We start from the raw sequence: 10093 nt of genomic DNA, 5'->3' as shown, positions 1-10093 counted from the left end.
CTCATCCCTAGTCCTCCAGCTAAAAACTGATGCTAGGCATGGCCAGAGCACAAACTCCAAACTGTTTGACATACTCTACAGTTTCCCATTTGCCTATCTGTAGATAAAGATTGAGTACCTGATACTCCTGTTCTACCCTATTTCATATCCAATCCACAAGACCAATATTTCTAACAAAGCTATATGTGAGTTAGTGGAGGGTGTTGCTTCCAGAGGAGAAATATTTCTTATTTTTATGTAAATAATAAAATCACGTATACTATTTACTTATGGACAAGCATCTCTGAAATGTATTCAAAGACCCAGAACATATCTCCAAGTACCTGAACCACATTCATGTCTCTTACTTGCCAAAACAAGCGACAGCAAACATCTATACAGAAAATAAAGGAATTTCAAACCTCAGTTCATACTGTACGATTACCGTATTTGAAAGGTTTATGTTTTGTTGGTGTAAATATCATACAATAGACTCAAAAATGAGGGCATTTAACTGTTGAGTTAAGCTTTTTTGATTCAAGATCATAGGACTGTTTTATTTCGCTGTAAATTTATTGCATATTTTGTCCCTACTCAACCAGTGGAACAAGTTACATGCCTTTCCTTTACCAAGGGAAAATATATTTATTCCTTCATGTAAATTTTGCCCCATTTCACCTGTTCCTGTACAATGGAATCAGGTCTGATAAATCTCCCCTCTTAACCAAGCATACACACATGCAACACACAGCTAGCACTTGACTCCAACAATGCTGCTACATGTGTATTAGATGGACATCAGAGTCAGAGACTGAAATGCTCAGTTCACGGTCAGGATCTGGTTGGCATCTTTCAGAAACCGGTCTCAGGTGTCATGTCTGGTGCAGCACTGGTGGGAGTTTGCCTGTGTCTGCAGCTGCAGCCAGACAGCATGCAGTGCGGCTCACCAACCTGTTGCTGACTCTCCATCAGTTGCATTCTTTCTGTTGTGCAAATGAGACCTTATCCAAAGAAAAGTTCCCAAGGAACTTCTGTGCATTTCATCATCATATCACTCCAGGGGAGCAGGTTCCTCTGAGGGAAGTCCTTCTCTTTATAGGAGTTCATACAATCCAGACAGGTGCTAATAGCCAAATTCTGAAGGCATCATCACTTCCCCTTTCTGTGCTGCTTTAGCAAGGCTGGAGGAGGTATTTGCCACTGTGTTGGGATAACGAGCTGCCTGTCTCAGTTGTGTTGTGACTCTTCCCTGATGCTGATCTTGCCACAGCTGCTGCATGACTCTCATACTTTTTAACAGGACAGATCACATATTAATTTAGAACTCCAACAGAAGGATGCCTTCTCAACTGGTGTTCAAAAGGAGCATTTAATCTCCCTTCGCTATGAAGTACAATACCGTGATCCAGGTGGGAAAAGATGGCATAAGAGAATCCTTAACGTATTGCATCTACTTCAAATGCAAATTGAATTTTTTTAAAGGCCAAATCCCGCTTTGTGCACGTGCTATTGATTAAGAACTACCTGACAGAGATCTTAAATAGAGGTATTGGTAAAGAATTGTCCTTCACAGAGGGAATTTTTTATAAAGTTTCTTATCTACATTCAAATCTATTCAGCTTCTCTCAGCTAGAAAAGCAGACAAGAAAGTAAGCTCTGCACTCATCCAGCTTTTCATGCACTATCCAAAGGTGACATGGACCACATCACAAAAACCTCTGGAGTAGGAACTACAGAGGATCTTGCTGAAGTAAAGATCAACACATGCCCTTTTGCCATCCAAGCATTCTTCTGTTAGTACCCTTGACAGCAGGAGATTGTGAAGCTAATTCCTGCCAGCCTGTCTGGATGGACAAACTATTGTCTGCTTCAAGTAGGCTATCTTTTGTTCTGATGAGATACTTATCCACATATGAAAACAGACACTTACCTGGAAAGTAAAGTAACATATGTCTCAGACAACATGGAGGAAACAATGCTATGCAGCCAATAATTGTTATGGGAAGGGTTTTTGTGAGCTGCATTGATTCTACATGATAACATTTCACAGCAGGATAAGACAAATGCTGCCTTGTCATGCACCTGTGTAGCTTCTGCACTGGGTCTCCTAAGAGCTGCCTGTTTGCACACCAAAAGACCATAAATGCACACAGGATACTTCTGAAGCATTACAGTGCTTTCTACAGTACTCAACACAGTGATTAGCTACAAGAATTCCTGAGTAAAACATAAAAAATGACTTTAAGTTTCCTGTCAGTAAGTTACATTCCGTATTCCATCTCCTATCTCTGTAGCCCTTTCATTTATTTCCCAGCAAAATAAAAGAAAGACTCAGAAAACATTAATACAAAGGGCAACAAATCCATCATTCCTACAGGATATAGAGCAAAAATTATAATAATTTCCCGTATGCTTTGTTAAAGTCAAAAAAGATAGGCAGAATGACATACACTACAATGGGCTACTGAATATTACATTGGTGCCAGAGCAAGCAAAGAGACAGCACTGTTGAGTCTTTCCCTAAGAGAACTGCAAGCAAAGCACTGCAAAACTGCCTTGACTTACACTATTAAAATTTTCACTGAAGATCTGGACTGCTGTAGTAAACTCAGATTAAACTAAAATCAGCAGAAAGACTAACAATAGATATGTTTGCATGGTATAGGATAGGTAGGTGCATACATGATCTGCCATGATTGCTGGTACATGTGATGTCCCTTTGCCCACACTTCGCCTAATGAAATGTCATGTGAACAGGGTAGCAAGTGTGGGCTGGCTGACAGCTGGCTGATAGTGTTGGTTAGGAAAGATATTCACCTCTTGTAAGCTGACTGAACACAAAATGAAGAGTGTTTAATCATACAGAGCAAACTGAATCATGTACCCACATCTGAATGGGACATTCAAACAAGATGCATTTTCATACTAAATCATCCAGCTAACGAGTGACATCAGATCACTCTTGTGGGAGAGGGAACAAAAAGCTCAGCAATAATTCCCAGTGTCATACTATGCCAAAAAGGGAGATAAAGGAGAAAGCAGTGATCAGTAGTAGCAATCTGAAATTACTTCTGACTGCGACTTTAGTGAAACCAGTATTCAGATAACACAACCAGTGGCAATATTTGTATTTTCAAAAGGACTTTCAGAATTGAAGATGATCAAGGGCCACAAAAACAGTCTGTAGTTTGGGGGAAAAGGTTCTTACATAATTCAAACTGTCGTTCCATCACAGGTGAAAAATGAAAGGCGACTTGCTCACAGTACAACTGTCTTTCTTGTGAAAAAATTAGTGAATACTAATGGAGTCCTGAAACTAAGGGGAAAAGAAAAAGTATACTAGTGGGTAGAATCTGACATCAGACAAATTCAAAATATAAATCGGGCACAGTTTTGACATAGTATATCCTCTTTGGAAAAACATATACTAATCAACTGTAAATTTCCTCAGACACAGGTTATTCAGGTCAACAGAGGCAGAAGACAGTGAAACAGAATGAATAAGGCCATCTTAGCGTATGGGCTCGTCAGGGTGTGGGATTGCATTGCAAAGAGTGCCCCAACACTTGATTGCAATAACTATCATGAAACTGGTGCACATCATACACCCCTGATTTTCATGCAGAAGTTGAGGCTAAGGAACTGGATTTATTGTGCATAGAAAAGCTTCTACATCACACACGACATGAACTCACAGTTTTGGGCCTTCTGGATTATTAAGACAGGTCAGCCAGTGTAAGGCAATGCTTCCTTCTGTCATTAAGCTCTATGAGTCTATGATAGCATGGCCTAAACAATAGCAAATAGCGTATTTACTGCCACAACTAAAATCTATGAACCTGTTTAGAGTAGGGTAATCAGAACTCAAATATTTGAAATGCTACTCAGGTTGACTTCCTTAATAAAACCTTTTAAGTCACTTTGGGCTACCAGTGATTTGCTGAGTCAGTCCATTTTGTTAGCATGCAGCACTCATGCCCAACAAAATTACTCAGTTGCTAGCTTATGCTGCTTAGTCCTGTGGTATATATTCTTTGTTCAAGTACTTTTGGACACACTAGGTTAAGCTGTTAACTTTTCCTAATCCAGATCCTCTTTCTTGATTTGGGCAAGTAGTCATTCATTTATGTTTTCCTCTGTGCAGAAACATCATTGCCCCAAAGAGGATGAGTGCAAGTATTAAAAGATACTAACAATGTTTCCTGTTCCAGTTAAGCAATGCAGGTATCAGTACTGGTGTTTTATTCTTCTATGTGCCTTTTGGTATCCTGTGTAAAAGATTTTCACTGCATATGAAATGTGGAATAAGTCCTTCTCCCTTAGTACTTTGCAGGAAATTATGTTATGTTCCTCTTGAATATTATGGTTGATGTCACATATACCCAGATTCTTGCACAGAAAATGAATATGATTTCTGCCTGATTTTAAGAACACCTCACATTAAATCCATGCAGTTAGAAATCATTTATCCATCAGACAAGAAATTATTTATCCATCAGACATTGAATCTTATATTTAGATTTTTATGTTGTTCTAGGAAAGAAACATAATCTTGGCTTTCAGATACAAAAAGCTCTGAGCCTTTAATCCCCAAATCATAATCATTCACGCAGTACTATTGAAAGAGGTAATATAACATAGAAGTTTAATTTAATGAACATGCTTTCACACTGTGAAAGCCTTGTTGCTTTCTTTCTTCGCCATCTGAGTGCAACCAGAGTTGGAAGAAACTGAGAAATTACAGTATTTGTTTGTCTGCAGCATTAGAAAAGCACCTGAAAAATTCAAAGTCAAATGAAATTACTGAAAGACTGCATACAAACTACAGTAAGAGAACTATCAACAGACACACTATAGGCAGTAATCATAAGAAAATGTAACAAAGAGGATATTGTAGGAGCAGCAAATGAAAGTTACAACCAAAACGAGCTTTCTACAAACAGCAATTAAAAGCTGTACCTGAATAAATCCAGATAACCCATCAGAAACAAATTCATCAGAATTCACACATACAGTACCTCTAATATTCACTTCAGTGTTCATTTATGACACATTTTTATTTTAACAATGTTTTAACACATTTCAGTTATCTACCACTAACGTGATACTACCTGTTGGGGCTGGTTACAACAAAGTACCTGTATTCCTGTCAGACAGAATGATCTAATCTTCTTCAGTTACAATGCTCTAGTATATCTTGCCAGGCAGTATTCTAAGCCCTTGAGGTATTACAACAGTTTATATCCCAGGACATACAAACTGCCTTGTGTTTGCCAGATGTAAGTGTTCGTAAGCCTGAGGGCTTTCTAAATGTTATAGCAAGTCCTTCAATATATCTCTCTTAAATGGGTGAATATAACACATGATGGGCATATTTAAAATTTATTCAAGAGATGAGAAGTGGAAGGAGTTCTCAAAAGGGAAGAACTTTCAAGTGTGTTAGCTGTAACTGCTCAATGATGAAGACTAAAATTTAGACTGAAAATTACTTTCATGCTAAACATTACACCGGGACAAAAAAGTTCACAGTAAACAATGTGTGTAGTAGAGACAGTTAAATGAGCAAACACGTGAAGTTTATGCCTTAGCATGCCAGCTTTCAGAGACTTTGGTATCTCATTCCTTAAAATTAGAAAATACCTACATTTAATAAAAAGGTGACTGGTGGTAACATAGCTCCTTGCAAAGCCAGAGTTTCCAACGCAGCAGATGACCTCTCCAAATACCATCTTACTATTTATTTAAAATTGAGGATATTTGTTTCATCTTCTCTTTTCCAGCTGCATTTTACGTGGTGATCCAAGTGTATTTTCTAATGATTGAGCACTCTGAACAGTCAGCAAAACTATGTCTGCCTACAGGTGCTGTTAGGTCTTAGAAATCTAATTGTACAGCACTGTTAACACATCTAAGTGTGGCTATTAAAAAAAATAGCTAAGAGCAGACACATAAGTATTTCTGCATTTAAGGTACCTTCAGAGTTATGTTGCACCCATATAGGTTTTGATAACATATGCAGCGAGATGTAGGTGAAGAGCAGGGTTTTTTAAATGGATCTAGAATCTGTCTGTCCTTAAAATTTGTAATATATCCAATTAAAATATATCCTTTTTTATATTTCCAAATTCTGCAGTCTCCAGGTTTTTGAGGTGTAGAGGTTATTTCCTAAAAACTAGGGAATAGGAAGAGCCTCTCACTGAAATAGATCATAATTATATTTGTCATTTTAACCTGTTCTTCACTTCTAATTTGCCATGTCAAACTAAATCATGATATTTTACTACGAGCAGCCCTTAATGAGAGCAGGTTGACATTCTCAAGTCTATTTCATTATATTTATTTCACTGGTGTTCACAGATGTAAATGACCAATTGTTTGAAGAGCTATTTTTCTCACAAAATGATTAAATAGCTAATTATACTACTCTGGTGGTAACAGTGAAAGGTGCAATATATCCTACTGGAGGGAAAAAATAACTTTCAACTAAAGCTTTCAAGAAAATATCATTAACAACATCAAACTGAATTTAATTAATTAATTTAGGATTCAATTTTACTCTCACTATAGTAAATGAGAGCTTTGTTAATATACTTAATGGAGGAGGAGCAGCAGGTTAGGAAGAAAACACTTCCTAGAAATCATTACTGAGGCAGACATGAGAACACACAGAACTCTTCCAAAAAGTGGCCACAGGTCAGAAGACCTCACCACCTCTTCCCTGCAGCAGCTCCAGGCCTCTTTTCAGATTCTCTCTATTCTCATGCCCTTGGTGCCATAAAGGTTGTTAAAAAGCTTCTTTAAACACAGGCTACTAGACATAGGCAAAAAACCACAATTGAGAGATTTGACTTTTAAAACCTGATTTGCTGGAGCAGGCTGTCAAAATCAATGATGTGAGAGCACTGAAACAAGTCTATTCAAGGGTGTTTTAGTATATTTCACTGGGGTTTAAAAGTCAAATCACATCTGATGAATGCATGTGTACTGTCACTATGTGCCACTGTTTGCAAGTAATTCCAGTTTGAGTGTTGTGATAAAATCACTTATGGAGACATTTTTAAAAGAACGAGCAGAATTGAATTGGAAATGTTGGTGTCATTTTCAAGTTCAGACACCTGGAAAGGCTGGATTTGTCAACCTCCTGTCAGTTTGCCTGTTTATATTGCATGAAGCAGATATGAAAGACATCATTGTTATGATGGAGAAAGGAACACAGGGTGGTAGCAATGCGCCGGTTGAGTTGAATTATGCAGAGGACTGAAAAGCCTTTAAGTGAATGACCTGCCGTATCTTGAACAGCCTTTCCATATGAAATTCCTGAAGACAAAATATATCAATAAATTGCACGAGAAGGGGTGTAATTCTGAATGGTTATTGTGTGGAATGATAGAATATTTTGGGAGCACACAAAATGTCACTGGGAACTTAGGATGAGTTTCTCTAACCACTTCATTTTGTTTTTTTTCAAAGGGGGCAGACCAAAGCCTGTGGAAGTAAAACGTCAATGTAGCAAGACACAGTGATTTCATATCTTAGCAGATACATTTATAGCAGCATCAGTGCAATTTTCCAACACAGGCATGGGAGATGTCAATGTAGAAAGAAAAGAGGAGCTGACCAAAGGCCATCCACATGGGGACTAACAATCCAGATAGTCAAATAGAAACCTGAAGAACAGAGGGCAAACAGCCTTGACCGATGGCTAACAGAGTGATCCCGAGAGACATAAAAAAAGGGAGATGCCGTCTGCCATCCCATTCACCCTGTTTTGGATGAATAAAAATAGTCAAAGAATTCCAGAGACACTGTGCAAAGCTCTGGTGATCTGGAGGTGGAAAAATGGCTGCCCCCTCAAACAAATATTCATGGCTGTAATACAACCCGCACATAAGAAAAGTTGCTCTGGAGCAGCCTCAGGCAGGTCTTCCTCTCATAGCAGTATCCGAGTGTGCATCAATGTTAATTCAGTAGAGAACAGGTGGTTACATTGGGTGGGAATATTATTGTAGCAAGAGCTCCATTGTGCCAGGGAAATCTCTTTGGCAGAATTACAACTACTCAAGTTATGAGCCCTTGATAGCTCTTTTTATGTCATTTCTATTTGTATTCGTATATGATTCCTCATTTCTTGTTATTAAGCAGCTGCATTAAGACTATATTCAAAATCAGGTTATGGATCTGAAAAAAAGTCTTAATTTTTTCCATAAGTCTGTAGTGGGGATTATATACTGCTTTTTTGACATAATCTTTGTCACTTTACCTTTGTCTTTCTTTTCCTGGACTGATACTGTCGTTTACTTGCTCTCCTGTGGGTTGCTAAAACCTCATCATTAGCTGATGGCTTTAGGAGTATCCAGGTGGTCATTTCTGGCTTTGAACTGTATTCTGCTCTCCATTCACGCTTTCTGCTGGCACCAGTCACTGGTGTGCTCCTCACCAATTCTAAACCAGTAATCTAGATTTTAAATTTACTCAAATAGACCAGCACAGAGAGACATATAGAGGAAAGAAAACCAAATAGTTGGTGTTGTTGCAGCAGCTTTGTGTAAAAATGCCTCCTAATTTCTTGTGTCCCAGCTACCTGCCCAAGCCTGGTGCATATGAGGTGCTATTTCTATCCTTCATTTGTCTCCTTCCTTGGCTGCCAGACTAAGGTTGTACAAGGAGGAATCCATGAGTGTATTTACTTATTTAAATGGAGATGACGTTAATATTATTTTGATTTTTCTTCCCGCTAAGTTTTCCCTGAGGTCAGTTCTTAGGAGCAATGCAGTTTCTGTATTAATAATGTACAAATGTAGACACACAGACACTCCTGATATACATCTTCTGACCCAACATATACAGTTCAGTCTGAAATGTGGCTTCTAGTTGGTGGGCGAAGATACTTTAATTATCTCAGAATTAGAAATGGGGCAGCTGCAGAAGATTTTTCAGGGCAATGGCCTTCAGTTAGCCAAAAGAAAGGTCTATGCTGGATGATAACAAAAGATACTCATATCAAGAATGGAGTGAAGATAGATAGTCAATGACTGTTTTGCTGAAAACTGAAATACTGGAGCACACAAAGAAAGTTCATAAAGGGCACTGTGAAACCTTAGAGATCACAAACAAATATCTGGAAAGAAAAAGATGAAAACAACAGTAGACTATATTACGAAGTTGTTAGTAATACAGAACCTGTGGGAACAGATGGCACCGCACAGCATAGAGGGACAGAAAAACTAATGTAAAGAGAGTGAGAGCATGAGAACTCATTGCCCTAAGCCACCTCATATGGTATCACATCTTATTATTTTGGTGCTGCTACAGAAATATTAGGTACTTTTAGTGTATCTAGACCATTTCATTATTACAGGATTCCACTGAATCAACATGTAAAGTCAACAGAATATAGTTAACACTATCTGCATGGAGTCAGAAAATGAACAAGAAAGAGGGTATAGGAAGGAACATCACAGAAAGGGCATGCACTGGGAATATGTGAAATGTGGAGGAAAAATGCGATCAGAACCATAAAAATCTTTTAAAAGGGAGTGTTTGACAACACTGCATCTACAGTATTATTTCAAGGTGACATAATGAACAATATACTTCTAGAACACAAAATGCATTCTGAGTCTAAACTGCAACAGTTAGGTAGCTGCAAATGGAAATACTTCCTTTTGTGTCTTACAGTCAGATAAAGGGATCAAACAAGAAAACTTGGGTTTTTTTGCAGATCGTGAATGAACACAGCCTGTGTATCACACTTCATCGGAGTTAAGAGAAATATAAGAATAACAATTGAGATCAACCTGTTTTCCTCTCTTAAAGAAAGATGCCGGATGGATAGTGATAGCAGATCTCTTTCCTTTTACTCTGTGTTCCCAGCAATCTGTGGACTGAAGGTCAAACAGAAAAAAAAATCCTAATAAACAAGTCTAAAGACAATAAAGGTTTTTGGCAGAAAAGAAATGTCATTTTATCAGTGACATTTAAAAAATACGTGTTCCACAGAACCTAGTATAAAATAGTCACCTCCAGCAATTACAGTTCAGCAGGAATGCACTTTGACTGAATCATCTCAATCTTCCCTAGATTTGTGTTTTGATAACAGGTATTGAGCAAAGAA

This window comes from Columba livia, chromosome 2, assembly GCF_036013475.1.
Source record: "Columba livia isolate bColLiv1 breed racing homer chromosome 2, bColLiv1.pat.W.v2, whole genome shotgun sequence".
Taxonomy (NCBI): Eukaryota; Metazoa; Chordata; class Aves; order Columbiformes; family Columbidae; genus Columba; species Columba livia.
Note: the sequence above shows the minus strand (reverse complement) of the source record.